Source organism: Sturnira hondurensis, unplaced genomic scaffold (assembly GCF_014824575.4).
Source record: "Sturnira hondurensis isolate 20B ecotype Veracruz unplaced genomic scaffold, ASM1482457v3 Scaffold0017082, whole genome shotgun sequence".
NCBI classification, from domain to species: Eukaryota; Metazoa; Chordata; class Mammalia; order Chiroptera; family Phyllostomidae; genus Sturnira; species Sturnira hondurensis.
The window spans coordinates 2,928,071-2,946,189 of record NW_028089713.1 but is presented as its reverse complement, the minus strand read 5'-3'; the positions used below and the strand labels follow the sequence as shown (position 1 = coordinate 2,946,189).

The 18,119-nt window shown below is 40.7% G+C and overlaps 1 non-coding gene across 1 annotated transcript; it reads left to right on the top strand.

Annotated features, from left to right (window-relative positions):
• Window positions 1–6,989: 6,989 nt before the first annotated feature.
• LOC119001732 (U6 spliceosomal RNA) lies at window positions 6,990–7,092 on the top strand. The gene has a single exon (XR_005069624.1). It is a non-coding gene; the product is annotated as a U6 spliceosomal RNA (small nuclear RNA).
• The last annotated feature ends 11,027 nt before the right edge of the window (window positions 7,093–18,119 follow it).

The following is an 18,119-nucleotide window of genomic DNA, read 5'->3' as shown; positions in this document are numbered from 1 at the left end:
TTTAAGTAGGCTCATCAAGAAAAAAGAGAGAGGACCCAAATAAACACAATAAGAAGTAAAAGAGGAGAGATTACAACTGATACCACAGAAATACAATGGATTGTAAGGAATTACTATGCAGAGCTGTATGCCAAGAAATTTGAAAATCTAGATGAAATGGACAAATTTCTAGAAAAATATAATCTTCCAAAACTCAATGAAAAAGAAGCAGAAAACCTGAATAGGCCAATAACAGCAGATGAAATTGAAGAAGTAATACAAAAAACTGCCATCGCACAAAAGCCCCGGACCAGATGGTTTCACAGGAGAATTCTACAAAGCTTGTAAGGAAGAACTAACCCCGATTCTTCACAGACTATTCCAAAAAATCCAAAAGGAGGGAAAACTCCCCAACTCTTTTTATGAAGCCAGCATCATCCTAATTCCAAAACCAGATAGAGACACAACAAAGAAAGAAAACTTCAGGCCAATATTGCTGATGAACATAGACGCTAAAATCCTCAATAAAATATTGGCAAATCGCATCCAACAATACATCAAAAAGATCATACACCACGACCAAGTGGGATTCATCCCAGGGATGCAAGGATGGTTCAGTATTTGTAAATCAGAAAATGTAATACACCACATAAACAAAAGCAAACACAAAAACCACATGATCACATCAATAGATGCGGAAAAAGCTTTTGATAAGGTATAACACCCATTTATGATAAAGGTACTCAGCAAAGTGGGAATAGAGGGAGCATTCCTCAATATAATAAAGGCCATTTATGAAAGACCTACAGCCAACATCATACTCAATGGACAAAAACTAAAAACTTTTCCACTAAGATCAGGAACAAGACAAGTTTGTCCACTTTCACCACTTCTATTCAATATAGTATTGGAAGTTCTAGCCACAGCAATCAGACAAGAAAAGGAAATAAAAGGCATCCAAATCAGAAAGGAGGAAACAAAACTGTCACTGATTGCAGATGACATGATAGTGTACATGGAAAATCCTATAGCCTCTACCAAAGAACTGCTCGAACTAATAAATGAATTTGGCAAAACAGCGGGTTACAAAGTCAATATCCAGAAATCAAAGGCATTTTTGTATACTAACAATGAAACAGCAGAGGCAGAAATCAAGAAAAAAATTCCATTTGATATAGCAAAAAGAAAACGAAAATATCTGGGAATAAACCTAACCAAAGAGGTTAAAGACCTGTATGCAGAAAACTACACAACACTGAAGACAGAAATCAAGGAAGACACAAACAAATGGAAACATATACAATGTTCATGGATTGGAAGAATTAACATCATCAAAATGTCTGTACTACCCAAAGCAATTTACAGATTTAATGCAATGCCTATTAAAGTGCCAATGGCATATTTCACAGACATAGAACAAACACTTCAAAAATTTATATGGAACTACAAAAGACCGCGAATAGCAGCTGAAATTTTGAGAAAGAAGAACAAAGTAGGAGGGATTACAATACCTGATATCAAACTGTATTACAAGGCCACTGTAATCAAAACAGCCTGGTACTGGCATAAAAACAGGCACATAGACCAATGGAATAGAACAGAGAGCCCAGAAATAAACCCAAATCTCTACAGTCAATTAATATTTGAAAAAGGGGGCAGTAACATAAAATGGAGTAAAGATAGCCTCTTCAACAAATGGTGTTAGGAGAACTGGACAGCCACATGCAAAAAAATAAAACTCGAGCACCAACTTACACCATACACCAAAATAAATTCAAGGTAGATGAAAGACTTAAATATAAGCTGTGAAACCATTAAAGCCCTAGAGGAGAACATTGGCAGGAAAATCTCAGATGTTCCACGCAGCAATATTTTTATTGATACGTCCCTTAGAACAAGGGACATAACAGAAAGAATAAACAAATGGGATCCCATCAAACTTAAAAGCTTCTGCATGGCCAAGGAAAACAGTATCAAGATAAAAAGAGAAGCAACAGTTTGGGAAAACATATTTGCCAATGATACCTCAGACAAAGGTTTAATCTCCAAAATATACAAAGAACTCACATGACTCTACTCAAAGAAGACAAGCAACCCAATTAAAAAACGGGCGAAGGACTTGAACAGACACTTCTCCAAGGAGGACATACAGAGGATCCAGAGACACATGAAAAGATGCTCAATATCACTAGCTATCAGAGAGATGCAAATCAAAACCACAATGAGATACCACTTAACACCAGTCAGAATGGCTACCATAAACAAAGAAACAAACAACAAGTGTTGGAGAGGTTGTGGGGAAAAGGGGACTCTAGTTCACTGCTGGTGGGATTGCAGACTGGTACAACCACTATGGAAAGCAGTTTGGAATTTTCTAAGAAAACTAAAAATGGACATGCCTTTTGACCCAGCAATTCCACTGCTAGGATTATATCCTAAGAACCCTGAAACACCAATCCAAAAGCACCTATGCACCACAATGTTCATAGCAGCACAATTTACGATAGCCAAGAGGTGGAAGCAACCTAGATGCCCATTGGTCAATGACTGGATCAAAAAACTATGGTACATTTACACAATGGAATTCTATGCAGCAGAAAGAAAGAAGGAGCTCCTACCCTTTGCAACATCATGGATGGAACTGGAAAGCATTATGCTGAGCGAAATAAGCCAGGCAGTGAAAGACAAGTACCATATGATCTCACCTTTAACAGGAATCTAAACAACAAAACAAACAAGCAAGCAAAATGTAACCAAAGACACTGAAATACAGAACGTGCTGACAGGGTCCAGAGGGGAGAGGGGAGAGAATCACAAGGGCAAAAGGGAAGGACTCACATGAACAAGTATAAAGGACACATGGACAATAACTAAGGTGGGGGGCGGAGATGGGAGGGAGGTGGGGAGCACTGGGGGGGCAGGGCTTCGAATACAAGAATGAAAACTGTACTTGAACAAGAATTAAATAAAAAATATTTAAAAAAAGAAAAAGAAGGAAGGAATCTGGCAGAGAAGATGAGTGCTATTTTATTTATTAATTTTAATATATTTTATTGACTATGCTGTTACAGTTGTCCCATCCCCCCCTTTATTCCCTCTGCCCTGAGTACCCCCTCTCACTTGAATTCTCCCCCTTTAGTTTTCATGTCCATGGGTCATATATATAAGTTGTTTGGCTTCTACATTTCCTATTCTATTCATAACCTCCCCGTCTATCTTCTACCTACCATTTACGCTACTTATTCTCTGTACCTTTTCCTCCTCTCTCCCCAAGGACTCCCCCACTGATAATCCTCCATGTGCTCTCCATTTCTGTGACTCTGATCCTGTCCTAGTTGTTTGATTAGTTTGTTTTTGTTTTGTTTTGTTTTTTAGGTTCAGTTGTTGATAGTTGTGAGTTGGTTGTCATTTTACTGTTCTTATTTTTTATCTTCTTCATTTTCTTAGATTAAGTCTCTATAACATTTCTATAATAAGGGCTTGGTGATGATGAACTCCTTTAACTTGACCTTATTTGGAAAGCACTTTAACTGCCCTTCCATTCTAAATGACAGCTTTGCAGGATAGAATCATCTTGGATGTAGGTCCTTGCATTTCAGGAATTTGAATAGTTCTTTCCAGCTTCTTCTTGCTTGCAAGGTTTCTTTTGAGAAATCAGCTGACAGTCTTAAGGGAACTCCTTTGTAGGTAACTGTCTCCTTTTCTCTTGCTGCTTTTAAGATTCTCCCCTTCTCCTTAATCTTGGGTCATGCAATTATGATGTGCCTTGGTATGTGCTTCTTTGGGTCCAACTTTTTTGGGACTCTCTGAGCTTCCTGAACTTTCTAGAAGTCAATTTCCTTTGCCAGACTGGGGAAGTTCTTCTTTATTATTTGTTCAAATAAGTTTTCAATTTCTTCCTCTTCCTCTTTTCCTTCTGGCAGCACTATGATTTACATGTTGGAACATTTAAAGTTGTCCTGGAGGTTCCTAGGCCTCTCCTCTTTTGTTTGAATTCTTTTTTCTTCATTTTGTTCTGTTCGAATGTTTGTTTTTTACTTCTGGTCCAAGCTGTTAATTCCCAGTTTTCTTTTCTTTTTTTTTTTTTAAGATTTTATTTATTTATCTTTAGAGGGGAAGGGAAGGAGAGAGGGAGAGAAACAACAATGTATGGTTGCCTTTCGTGCGTCCCCTGCTAGGAATTGGCCTGCAGGGAACTGGCCTGCAACCCAGGCATGTTCCCTGACTGAGAATCAAACCTCAATCGTCTGAGTCGCAGGCCCGCACTCAATCCACTGAGCTACACCAGCCAGGGCTTAATTCCCAGTTTTCTTTTCTTCACTGTTGGTTCCTTTATATTTTCCTTTATTTCACTTTTCATAGCCTTCACTTTTTCCTCTATTTTGCAACCATACTCAGCCATTTCTGTGAGCATCCTGATTACCAATGTTTTGAACTCTGCATCTGATAGGTTGGCTATCTCTTCATCACTTAGTTGTGTTTTTGTCTGGAGTTTTGATCTGTTCTTTCATTTGAGTCATATTTTTTTGTCTCAGTGCTCCTATTACATAGTAAGGGGTGGAGCCTTAGGTATTCACTAGGGCAGGGCAACCCATGGTGCTGTGTTGTGGCACTGCATGTAGGGGAGGGGTCTGAGAGGGAACAGTGCCCCTTGCTCAGCTCTCAGCCAGCTTTCAGTCACTTCCTCCACTACTCACAAGCAAACTCGGCCCTTCTGGTGCTGATTCCCAGGTGGGTGGGTTTGTGGATGTTCTAGGACCCTGTGGGTCTCTCTAATAAACTCTCCTGTGAGGCTGAGAGTTTCTCCTGCTACCACTACCCCACAGGTTTTTTCAGTCAGAGGTTTTGAGGCTTTATTTTCCCATGCTGGAACCCTGGGTAGCACAGTCTGTCTCACTCCCCAGTTGTTCCTCCCCGTTTATCACATGCAAATGTAGGACCACTCGGTTTGCCAGCTGCTGCCTCTCCTGCCCTAGTCTTCCCCCAGCTGAATTGCCATGGGTCCTCTGAACCACGGCTGCCCATCTCTGCCCCTCCTACCTGTCTGGATGAATGTTTCTTCTTTAACTCCTTGGTTGTCTGAGTTCCATACACTTTGATTTTCTGGCAGTTCTGGTTGTTTTTTTGTTTTTAAATTTGTTGACCTTCAGCCCTGGCTGGTGTTGCTCAGTGGATTGAGCATTGAACTGTGAAGCAAAGGGTTTCTAGTTTGATTTCCAGTCAGGGCACATGCCTGGTTGCAGGCCAGGTCCCCAGTGGAGAGCATGTGAGAGGCAACCACGCATTGATGTTTCTTTCCCTCTCTCTAAAAATAAATAAATAAAATGCTTTAAAAAATTGTTGTCCTTCTTTTGGTTGTGTGAGGAGGCAAAGCATATCTTCCTACACCTCCATCTTGGCTAGAAGTCTCCAGGAGTGCTATCTTAGATAGGGTGTTCAAGAAAGCCTATGTAATAAAGGTACATTTAAGTAGAGACCTGATTGGAGTAAGGAAACAAGTCACATGGGAACATTGGAGAAGAGCATTCCAGGAAAAAGGGACAGCAATGCTAATGGTCCAGCAACAGGAGTGTGCTCCCCATTGTGAAGAAGAATAATGTGGAGGCCAGTGTGGCCAGAGCAAGTGAGGAACTGACAGGAGACCAGGTTAGAAAGATAACAAGCAGAGCCAATCATAGAGATGGGAGAGGTACTTGGGATTTTATTTTGAATAAGATGAGAAGCTGTTATATGGTTTTGAGCAGAGGAGTGATAGGATGTTGACTTATGATTTTAGAAGATCACTGACGACTGTGTGGAGACAGGACAGCATGGGAACAAAGGTGAAAGCAGGGAGACCATTAAGAAGCTATTGCCGTATCTTGTGTGGGGTAATGGCATCTGGGAACAGGACTACCAGGCCACATACAGAATTCCCTGATGGACTGGGAACCGCATTGCAAAGAAGACTCAGTGATGTAGCCAAAGTTTGGGCCTGAGCAATGAAAAGAAGCAGTTAGATAGATCAGGTCATAGGATTTCCTGGAGAATCAAGCTCTGAACACAGGCCTACATAAAGGGGGGCGGGGAGAGCTGCAATCGCTGCTAAAATCTTATCACAGAGCCAGTCTGATGAAGTCTCTCTTGCTGCCAACACTGGACACCACATGCACACCAGTGGTGCAGAAACTGGGCATTGCTGTTGCTCAATAAATTCTCTTTTTCTGCTTCTTTCTCTGTGTTGATATTCCTGAGTCAAAATCCTAGATGGAAACACCCGGCTGGCTGGGGGCAGATTGCACATCTCTGCCCTAGCTGCCATAGGTGCTGGGGAAGCAAGCGGTCCCTTTACTTCCATAGCAGGACACTGGCCCTTCTTTTTACTAAAGTTCAAATGGTAAGGAATTCTTCAAATATAGGATGGAGGTTCAGATGGTGGGCAGCCACCAAAACAAGGACTGTTTACCCCATTCTGTCAGAGTAGTCACAGGAAATGTGTTAGTCCAGTAGTCACTGGACTGCTGATGCAGGAAGCTACTGGAACTCATTTAAGAGCTAGATCTTTTAAAGGAACTTTAAAAACCAATCTGAGAGAATTTCATAACTGTGAGCACTTCAAAGTCTTTAACAGGAAGATCAACGGTTGCATTATCACTTGGTGGCACGGAATATCAGTAACAGACTTCCTTTTGCTTTGCCCACTTCTCTCGCCACAACCCTGTGAGACTGCGGTTGTTATAGCAATGAGGCTTGCTTTCAAGGCACTCAAGGCCCTACCTGTGTATATTTACCCTTCTTACTCATTGCAGCTCAGGGGAAAGTGAGGCCTAACAATGCTCTGAGGATTGCTGAGGGAAGCAAATGTACTTGAAATCAAAGGGCTGTACCAAAGTCAGGCATCACTGAGCAGTATTTTCATAAGTTTCGGATCCAGCCCTGGCTGAGTAGTTCAGTTGATTAGAGCATCATCCCGATATGCCACAGTTGGGGGTTCGATGCCCAAACAGGGTTTATAAAAGAATTAACCAATGGTGCTTGCTTCAGAGGCACATGTACGAAAATTAGAATGATACAGAGAAGATTGGCATGGCCACTGTGCAAGGAATTTACCAATGAGTGCATATATAAGTGGAACACAAATTGATGTCCCTTTCTATTTTAAAAAATCAAGAAATAAAGTTTCTGGCCTGCTGGAAGAACCTTCACAGGACCTCACAAAAGCCTCCATGGAATTGCTGAAGACCCTGAAAAACAAAGTTTGAAAAACACTGGGTAATGCAAAGCATACCAGACTGGGAATCAAAAGACCTGACTTTTAAGTGTGACTTTGGGTTTGTTACTATGTCTCTGTAAGTGCTAATATCTGTAAGTTTTCCCTTCATCTTCTGTAAAATGGAAAGAATAGCCATCTCACATGGTTATCATAAGTATTAAATAAGGGAATATATATGAAACCTAGCTGAATGGTAAAGTGTCCTATGAAGTTAGAATAACTTCTCACTAGCACATGGAACCAAGAATTTCAAACCCAGAATGCTTAGATCTTACATTTGTATTGCCTGGGAAGTTGCTGCTATCCTGGAAGATAATGGAGGCCCAGAGGCTCACTGTGCCTTGCCTCAAGCATGTTGCAACAGCATGGATGATAAAACCAGGCTTGAAGCCTTGCTTGTCCCACCACTTTAAACACATCATCTGAGCTCTGGCTTGCTTTCCTGCCTTGATTTGTTAGGTTGGTGTGAAGTGATCTCCAAAATTCAGGTGTTAATTCATGCACCCAATTGTTGTGCAGAGGGCCTTCTAGCTCCTGCCAGGGATGGCTTGCTTATTCTCTTTGCATCCAGCTAGCCCAGGTGCTGTTTTCTGTTTTCCCCTATTTAGCGCCAGAGCCTCCTCAGAGACTTTTCCCCACAGCCCTGAGGAAAAGCCTGGCTAGAAAGGTTTCCACTTCTACCAATCTTGGTCTTCCTGGCAGAGGAGCCGTTTCATGGATTATGATTGAGCTCCTGGGAAGACAGCCCTCTGGGTGGTACCTCTGTTTAGGATGCATGAATTTGAAGCCCATTAGTTGCTCTGTAGGCTCTTCAAACTTCTGTGGGTTGGGTAGGGAAATTTCCCCAAACTTCCACAGTAGTTTCTACTTTTGGAAGATAATCTCCCAGATCTGGCCACAACTAAAACATGAAACTGACAAGGTACTTTTGGGGCAAAGTTAGAGTGAATGGTAGGCAGGGACCTTAGACATTGCCTCTTCCTTATGAGTAAAGTAGGAGAGGAGGAAAAGGAGTGTATAGGGCAGTGGATAAGGTTGTAGGATGCAAGGTCTATATTTTGGCACTAAATTAAAATACGGAATAAATATAAGTGTATGTGAAGTGATGTCTCATCTGTGAATTGTTTGGAACTCTTGTAGTTCTGAGCATGTGAAGTAGGGAAAGGAGATAAAGGTAGTTTGATTTATTGCATTAAAAATACATATATATACCCAAAAAACCTTGTGGAAGGGAATAGGTGACTTTCTGTTCCGAAACTTCTTGGTGATTCACGGAATCCCTTTCTGTTTGCTTATATACAGGAAGAGACTTTGCTACAGGGGGAGCCTGGGTACTGTGAATATTTTTCATTAGACCGTTATTTTCCTATTATTGAAAAAAATCATGTATTGCTAGGCTCCACTATAAGGATCAGAGCCAGAGCCTGCCTCTACGGCATTAAGATTGTAGATAGGTGTACTTATGAAGGACCAATGTGCGGTAACAGAAAACCAAAACCAAAACAACAGTGAAACAAGAGTAAGATGTTTCCATGAAAAATTAGTAGGCTTTAGAATTGAGAATGAAAGCAAATTTGACCAAAAAGTTGATAGTTTAGTGCCCTGGTGAATTGTTTAGCTAGGAAGTGTCATAAAGGAGAGGAATTACAGGGTTTATCTGAATGAAATGACTTCTTTATTCTCCCTCGCCTGTAGCTTGCGGGAGGGAACCCTTTTGATAGGGAGAAGTCCAGGGCTCTAAGGGCCCTGGCAGGGTGGGTAAAGACTGTTAACTAAACAGTTTTTTCCGCTGGCAAATCACAGTAGCACTGGGTTTTTAAGGTACTAGTGGGCTTGCAAGGGGCTGACTTTCCGGAGGTGGTTACTGCTCTGTGCCCCTTACCTGGTTCAGGCCACTTTGAAGGTTAATTGTCACATCACCAATCTGCAGCTGAGAGGGCCCTTGCAGATCTGGGAAACAAGATACCATCAAGGCTGGTTTCTGCAGAACATTGAGCCCAGCAGTCAAGCGGGAAAGGAAGACAAGTGGAGGGGGCTGCCCCATGAAGTATGCCCACCTGTGCAGCTGGGACCTTGTGTTCCTGTACTCTTTGGAGCTTTCACCTTCATATAGAGCAAGAAGCACAAGGTCGATACCAGTTACTTAAACTGCAAACCAGGCCATAGCTGAAATAGGACCTTGATTAAGCTGGATCAAGGCATTACAAAGTGGCCACCCCTAAACTTTGCTCATAGCAAGGGAACAGTCCTTGGGATCTGAGCCAGTCTGGAACTAATAGAAATTTCTTCTGGACACAAGAAATTGATTTGAATGCCTTTGATTTGAATGCCTTTTTATTCCTGTGAACAATTTATTATATTTATGCTATGTAGTAATAAGAGTAATAGAAAATCATTAACCAAAACCCAGTAATATGCACAGTATTGTGCTAGGCCTTATAGGGAATACCAAGAAAATTATGAAATCTGTACTTCTATAAATCTTTGTCTTCCAAAATGCCTTCAGGTCCTAGTGAGATGTTGTTATTATAACCTATGCTCATCCTTTCCAGGAAGCTTTTTCCCACTAACTTTACCTCGTTATATTTATTCCACTACCAGTATGTATTAGTTTTTGAAGTTGCATGCATTTGTACTTGTCTCTCTATCCTTGCTATATGTCTACGTGTGTGTACCTTTCATTAGACAGTTTCTTACAGCAGTTACCTTCATTTAACCTCCTGCACTAAAAGTTCCTTGAAGACTGAAACTCTGTTTCATCCAATAGATTGAGAACCACTGCAGTCACAGAATTTTAAAAAAATTATTCACTTCAAAAGTTTATATATAATAAAATTCACTTTTCGTGTATATATCTGTACAAATATATATAATTATATATAATATATATAATAACCACCACAATCAAGATACAAAACCATTTCAACCACCCTCCCCTGAGATTCCTTTGTGCTGCTCCTTTGTATTCAGTCTCCCCCAACCACCCAGCCCCTGGCAATGGATGATCTTCTGTCCCTATAATTTTGTCTTTTTCAGAGCGTCATATAAGTGGAATCATACATACGAAGCCTTTTGTGTGTGGCTTCTTTCACTTACCAAGATGCATTTGAGGTTCATCCACATCGTTGCATGTTCCTTTTCATTGCTGAGTAGTATGTTTCATTCCATGATGTACTATAGTTTGCTTAGCCTTTCATCAGTTGAAGGACATTTGGGTTGCTTGCAGTTTTTCGTGATTACACCACCATAACCATTTATGTACAAGTTTTTCTGGGAAGAAAATTTTCATTTCTCTTAGATAAATATGGAGTAATGGGATTGCTGGATCATCCAGTAAATATGCTTAACTTTAAAAGAAACTGTCACCCTGGCTGGTGTGGATCAGTGGATATAGCACTGGCCTGAGAACCAAATGGTCACTGGTTCAGGCTCAATTCCTGGTCAGGGCACATGCCCGGGTTGTGGGCCAGGTCCTCAGTTGAGGGGCACGGAAGGGATAACCAATCGACAAACCAATCCCTCTCTTTCTGCCTCCATTGTCCTATCTCTAAAAAGTAAATGAAATCTTTTTAAAATGAGAATACTTTTAAAAAATAAATAAATAAGCAAACAAGCAAGTAAACAAACAAAAGAAACTGTGAACCTAAAACTGCTAAAAAATATACAGACTTTGATAAGGAGGGGGGAAAAACCCGTCAAAGTGTTTTCTAAATATTGGCTGTTCTTTTTGCATTCCCACCAGCATTGTGTGAATTTCAGTTGCTATGTGTATTTGTTAGCACTTGGTATTGTCAAATTTTTAGTTTTAGCCATTCTAATAGATGTGTAGTAGTTTTCATTCTGGCTTTAATTTGCTCCTAATAACTAATTATGTTGATCATCTTTTTTGTGTGTTTATTTGCCATTTGTGTATCTTCTCTGGTGAAGTATATCTTCAAATCTTTTGGCCTTTTTAAATTTTTTAAAAATATACTTTATTGATTATGGTATCACAGTTGTCCCATTTTTTTCTCCCTTTTATTCCCTTCTACCCTGCACCACTGCTCCCACCAGCATTTCCCCACGTTTGTTCATGTCCATGGGTAGTACATATAAGTTGTTTGGCATCTCCATTTCCTATACTGTTCTTAACCTCCCCGTCTATTTAGTACCTGCCATTTATGCTTATTCCCCATACCTTTTCCCCCATTCTTTCCCCTCCTTCTCCCTGCTGATAACCCTTCATGTGATCTCCATTTCTATGATTCTGTTCCTGTTCTTGTTGTTTGCTTAGTTTGGTTTTGGTTTTTGTTTTTAGGTTCATTTGTTGATAGTTGTGAGTTTGTTGTCATTTTACTGTTTATATTTTTGATCATCTTCTTATTCTTAGATAAGTCCTTTAACATTTCCTATAATAAGGGCTTGGTGATGATAAACTCCTTTAACTTGACCTTATTTGGGAAGCACTTTATCTGCCCTTCCATTCTAAATGATAGCTTTGCTAGGTAGAGTCATCCTGGTTGTAGGTCCTTGCCTCTCATCACTTGAAATACTTCTTTCCAGCCCTTTCTTGCCTGCAAGGTTTCTTTTGAGAAATCAGCTGATAGTTTTATGAGAACTCATTTGTAGGTAGCTGTCTTCTTTTCTCTTGCTGCTTTTAAGATTCTCCCCTTCTCTTTAATCTTGGGTCACATAATTATGATGTGCCTTGGTGTGTTCCTCCTCGGGTCCAACTTCTTTGGGACTCTCTGAGCTTCCTGGACTTCCTGCAAGGCTATTTACTTTGCCAGATTGGGGAAGTTCTCTCACTATTTGTTCAAATAAGTTTTCAATTTCTTCTTCTTCCTCTTCTCCTTCTGGGACACACTATGATTTACATGTTGGAACATTTAAAGTTGTCCTGGAGGTTCCTAAGCCTCTCCTTGTTTCTTTGAAGTCTAGTTTCTTCATTCTGTTCCATTTGCATGTTTATTTTTTCCTTCTGGTCCAAGTTGTTGATTTGAGTCCCGGTTTCCTTCCCTTCACTGTTGGTTCCTTGTATATTTTCCTTTATTTCACTTTTCATAGCTTTCACTTTTTCCTCTATTTTGCAACTATACAGCCATTTCTGTGAGTATCCTGATTACCAGTGTTTTGAACTCTGCATCTGATAGGCTGGCCATCTCTTCATCACTTAGTTCTGTTTTTGGAGCTTTGATCTGTTCTTTCATTTGAGCCATATTTCATTTAAGCCATATTTCTTTGTCTTGGTGTGCCTTAGGGGTGGTGTTATAAGGGGTGGAGCCTTAGGTATTCTCCAGGCCCAGGCAACCCAGGTCGCTATATGTGGGCAAGGGGTCCAAGAGAGAACAATGCACCTTGCTCAGTGGGCGGGCTCTTTGGGTCTCTCCAATGAACTCTCCTGTGAGGCTAGGAGTTTTTCCTGCCACCATGATCATCACAGGTTTTGTTTTGTTTTTTTTTACAGCCAGAGGTTTTTTACCGAGCTAGAACCCTGAGTTGCTCTCATTCCCCAGTTGTTTCTCCTGGCTTATCCATACATGAATGTGGGACCACCTAGTCTGCCAGCTGCCTCCTTGTTGTCCTCTCAGCCCTGGCTGCTTGTCACTGCACCTCCTACCAGTGAATGAATGTTTCTTTCCTTTTGGGTTTTTTTTTTAAGATTTTATTTATGTTATTTAAGGTAAAGGGAGGAATGAAGAGAGGGAGAGGAACATCAGTGTGTGGTTGCCTGTCATGCACCCCTACTGGGGACCTGGCCTTCAAACCAGGCATGTGTCTTAACTGGGAATCAAACCGGTTACCACTTTGTAGACTAGCACTCAATCCAGTGAGCCACACCAGCCAGGGCTGAATGAGTGTTTCTTATTTCACTCCTTAGTTGTTGGACTTCCATACAGTTTGATTTTCTGGAAGTTCTTGTTATTTTTCTTTTTAAATTTGTTGTCCTTCTTTTGGTACAAAGAAGCAAAGTATATCTACCTATGCCTCTATCTTGGCCAGAACTTTTGCCTGTTTTTGAAATTTTTTGTTTGTTTTATTACTGAATTTAGGGAGTTGTTTATAGATTATGGATATATTTTCTTCATTAGATGTGTGTTTTCTAGGCAAACAAACAAAAAACCCTCAAACTGGCTTAAATGATGGATTGACTCACATAATTAAAGATCTATAGGTGTAACACACAGACTTTAGGATTGCTCAAATTCAGTTTTTCACTGTCTTCCCATATCTCTGCATCTTGCTGTGCTAACTTCTTCTAGAGCATAGCTTTTGTCATTATAGCCAAATTACTGCAGTAGTTTGAGGCCTCATACCCTTAAATCAAATTGCCCAGAAAGAGGGAGGCTGGCTTCCAGTAAACCTTAAGAATGAGAACTCTTCCATTCCATCTCTTTTACAACAACCTCAAGAAACCTACCCAACATTGTATTGGTCTGAAATGGGTGAGTTGCCTGCTAGCTGCAAAGCAATCTCCATGGCCAGAGGAATGCCGTGAGCTGACTGGTTAAGCCATCAGCAGGGACACTATACTTTGAGGTTTCCCAGTGTCTTTTGATTACCCTTCATGGTATATCTGCTTTTGTGCTGAGTAGAAATTCTGTTTTCATGTAAGAAGAAAAGAGAATAGATACCCACTAATAGTCTCTCCCAGCAGCTCATTCTGCATAAGCCCAATGGTATTAGGATTTAAGGGTATTAGGATTTATGGATAAGGGTTTCAGAAGAACAATGTCAGCATGGTATTGAGAGAAACTTCTTACTGCAGCCAATAGAACAATGGGCTGCATTGAAATGTGTGCAATTCTTTGTCCCCAGACAGGGTTGGGCTGATAACCACTGGTGGTGGTGTTTGTTTGTGTAAATTTTGTAAACAAATGAATGTTTTAATGACTGTGAAAAAATAAATTAGGAAAAACAAAAACTCCAGGATTTAGTAAATTTATCCTCTAAATTTACAAAGTTGTAAAATATTTAGAGACAGCAGTGTCATATCAGAAATCCCCTTCAAAAGCATTTCTGGTGATAGATTTTGCTAAGGTCCTGATGGAGATTTGCTATTGAATAAGTTCCAAATAATCAGTGACTCTAAGACCTGCAAAACATATTCACCCAATGATGCTTCATTAACAACTGTTACGTACTTTAGCTCAAATGCCTGAAGGTGCAATAGGTTTCATTTCTTTTGCCAGATCTGATCAACAAATAGCAAGTTCAAGAATGCTGTGTAGAGAAGGGTCTGAGGTTACATTCGGAATCTGAGTCCTGATTGATTGTTAATGTCTGCAGTGGGAAAGGGAGGCTGGAGTGGCTTCACATGTGCTGCACATCTTCACTCAGCTCCAGAGGTGTCCATATCCTGAACCAATACATATGGCAATGGAAGCATAGTCTTCTCCTCACACAGTTTTCACCATGTCACCATCCCCTGCCAAAATTTAGTGAAGCTCCAGATTGCACTTCAGATGAACAGAGCATGATGTAGATAAAACTTGAACCGGACCTCTTCTAATCATTGTGCGGTCTGGCCCACCTTAGTTTCTCTCTTCTCCTCTGCATTTCTTTGTGCTTTATAGGTTAGAAGTCCAATACAGGTGTCACTGGGCTAAAATTAAGGTGTCAACAAAGATACCTCTCATTCTGGAGGCTTTACAGAGTAATTCTTTGTCTTCTCCAACTTCTAAAAACTGTCAATAATTCTCATCTCAACTTTACTTGAGCTTGCAACCTAGGTATGTACCCTGACCAGGGATCAAACCCACAACCTTCTGGTGTACCAGATGACAATCCAACCAACTGAGCCCCACCCCCATGGGCCAGGGCTCATGGTGGTGTCTTTTATTTTCTTTCAATTTTTAAATATACTTTATTGATTATTCTATTACAGTTGTCCCATTCCCCCCATTCCCCTCTACCCTGCAAACCCTCTCCCACCCACATTTCCCTGCTGTAGTTCATGTCCATGTGTCACAAGTTCTTTAGTTTCTACATTTCCCATACTATTCTTGCCCTTCCCCCTGTCTATTTTCTACCTACCATGTATGCTACTTATTCTCTGTACCTTCTCCCCCTTTCTCCTCCTCCCACTCCCCTGTTGCTAACTCTCCACATGATCTCCATTTCAGTGGTTCTGTTCCTGTTTAGTTGTGTGCTTGGCTTGTTTTTGTTTTAGGTGTGGTTGTTAGTAACTGTGAGTTTGCTGTCATTTTCCTATACATGTTTTTTATCTTCTTTTTCTTAGATAAATCCTTTCAACAGTTCATATTATAAGGGCTTGGTGATGATGAACTCCTTGAACTTGACCTTATCTGAGAAGCACTTTATCTGTCCTTCCATTCTAAATTAAAGTTTTGCTGGATAAAACAATCTTGGATGTAGGTCCTTGCCTTTTATGACTTTAAATACTTCTTTCCAGCCCCTTCTTGCCTGCAAGGTTTCTTTTGCAAAATCAGCTGATAGTCTGATGGGAACTCCTTTGTAGGTGACTGTCCCCTTATCTCTTGCTGCTTCTAGGATTCTCTCCTTCATTTTAGTCTTGGCTAATGTAATTACAATGTGACTTGGTGTGTTCCTCCTTAGGTCCACCTTCTTTGGGACTCTCTGAGCTTCCTGGATTTCCTGGTAGTCTATTTCCTTTGCCAGATTGGGGAAGTTCTCCTTTACTATTTGTTCAAATATCTTTTTCACTTGTTGCTCTTCCTCTTCCCCTTCTGGTACCCCTACGATTTGAATGTTGGAACGTTTAAAGATGTCCTGGAGGTTCCTAAGCCTCTCCTCATTTTTTTGAATCTTGTTTCTTCGTTCTTTTTTGTTTGGTTGTTTCTTTCTTCCTTCTGGACCATTTGGTTGATTTTATTTCCAGTTTCCTTCCCATCACTATCGGTTCCCTGTGCATTTTCCTTCATTTTACTTAGCATAACCTTCATTTTTTCATCTAATTTTCAACCAAATTCAACCAGTTCTGTGAGCATCCTGATCACCAGTGCTTTGAACTGTGCAGCTAATAGGTTGGCTATCTCTTGGTCACTTAGTGGTATTAATCCTGGAGCTTTAATCTGTTCTTCTGTTTCAGCCATTTTTTTTGTCTTGTTGCGCCTGTTATGTTAAAGGTCAGAGCCTTAGGTGTTCACCAGGGTGGAGCAATCCGAAAAGCTGGGTTGTGATGCTGTATGTGGGGGCGGGGTCCAATAGGGTACAATGGTGCTTGCTCAGCTCTCTGTCGGACTTCAGTCCCTTCTGCCATTTCCCTCAAGCAAACTGGGCCTTTCTGGTGCTGATTCCCATGTGGTTGGGCTTGTGTGCATTCTAGGACCCTTTGGGTCTCTCTAACGAACTCTCCTGTGAGGCTGGGAGTTTCTCCCTGCTGCTTCAACCCCCACAGGTGCTTTCAATTGGTGTTTTGAGGCTTTATTTCCCAGTGCTGGGACCCTGGGTTGCCTGGTCTGTGTTACTCCCCAGTTATCTGAGCTTGAATGTGGGACCACTGTCAGTCAGCCAGCTGACTTGCACGTGATGCCCCATTTCACAGTGGCCGCCTCACTGGGTCTACCTGTTGTCACCCCATGCCAAGGGTCTGCCAGCCGCCGCCTGCATGCCCAGGGTACCTTGCGCACCCTGTGTCACTGCTTCCTATGCCAGGACCCCTCTCCGCCTACCAGTCTGTATGAATGGGTCTATTTCAGCTTCTTGGCTGTCCGACTTCCATACAATTCAATTTTCTGTCAGTTCTGGTTGTTACTTTGTTTCTAAATTTTAGTTGTCCCTATTTTGGTTGTGTGAGGAGGCACCGTGTTTCTACCTACACCTCCATCTTTGCCGGAAGTTCTCATGGTGGTGTCTTAATGAGCTTTTAAGCATCAGATTGAGCAGAGCTAAGATAGGGTATACTTTAATGTAACAGTGAAATGCAAAGTGCATGGACTTCAAAGTGAAAGAGATTTGGGCTTGAGTCTTCATTCTAACTTTAGCTGGTATGATGACAATGGTTAAGTTGTTTAATCTTTCTGAACTTCAGTTTCCCTGTCTATAAAATGGTGATAGCATACCAATTCTTCTGGTTTTCCATAAGATTTAAATGTGAGTGAATTTCAAACACCGAAACAGGTACATAATAATAGATCTCAATATAAATTATTTCCCCCTCTCCTGCTCCTTTCCATTGCTGAAATTCTATGATTCTATGTGGGATCTGAACTTTATCTTGAAATGTAAATAAGATCCAGATGAGCACATTCTAAACAGAGGGACTTGACAGGGTGATTGTTGATTCCTAGTTTCCATCTGTCCAAAATCTCTTCCCATCTTGAGGAACTCCTCCTTTTCCAACTATAGTACAGGGAATTTGAAGGCAATTTATAAATTACAAAACAATCCTTTAATCACTGAATTTCTCCATTCTTGTAGTCATTGTTAACCTAAAAATGAAAGGCCAAAGTGACAGGGAAGAAGAACTTATTTGAGATCCAAAAGAATAGTTATTTGGGAAGCACTGGTTCAGGCAGCAATTCCAATAGTTTTCTGGGCAGGAGGTAAAGTCAAGAGCTATTTGTGAGAAAGTGAAGAACAAGAATAGAAGGAGGAATTTCTATAGGTGCAGATAAGTTAACATAGTGATTCTAATTCTAAAGAATGTTTTTAATTTTCAGTTTGGAAGTCATATGTCTGTTTTATTGTTATTTTTGCAAACAGTTATTTGGCATATGATGCTGCATTAAACCCAGTTCAAAGGTTCTTTTTCTTAGTTTTTAACATTCTAAAGGTTTGAGGAGTAAAATGGGCAAGGCAGTCCCTCAGGAATGGCAGCTCCAATTCCATCTTGAAGTAGCTCCATTTATATTACTTTTTACATTTCCCCTTTTGATCAAGATCTTTCCTTGAAAGCATCACTGATCAATCATTGGAAAGCAAC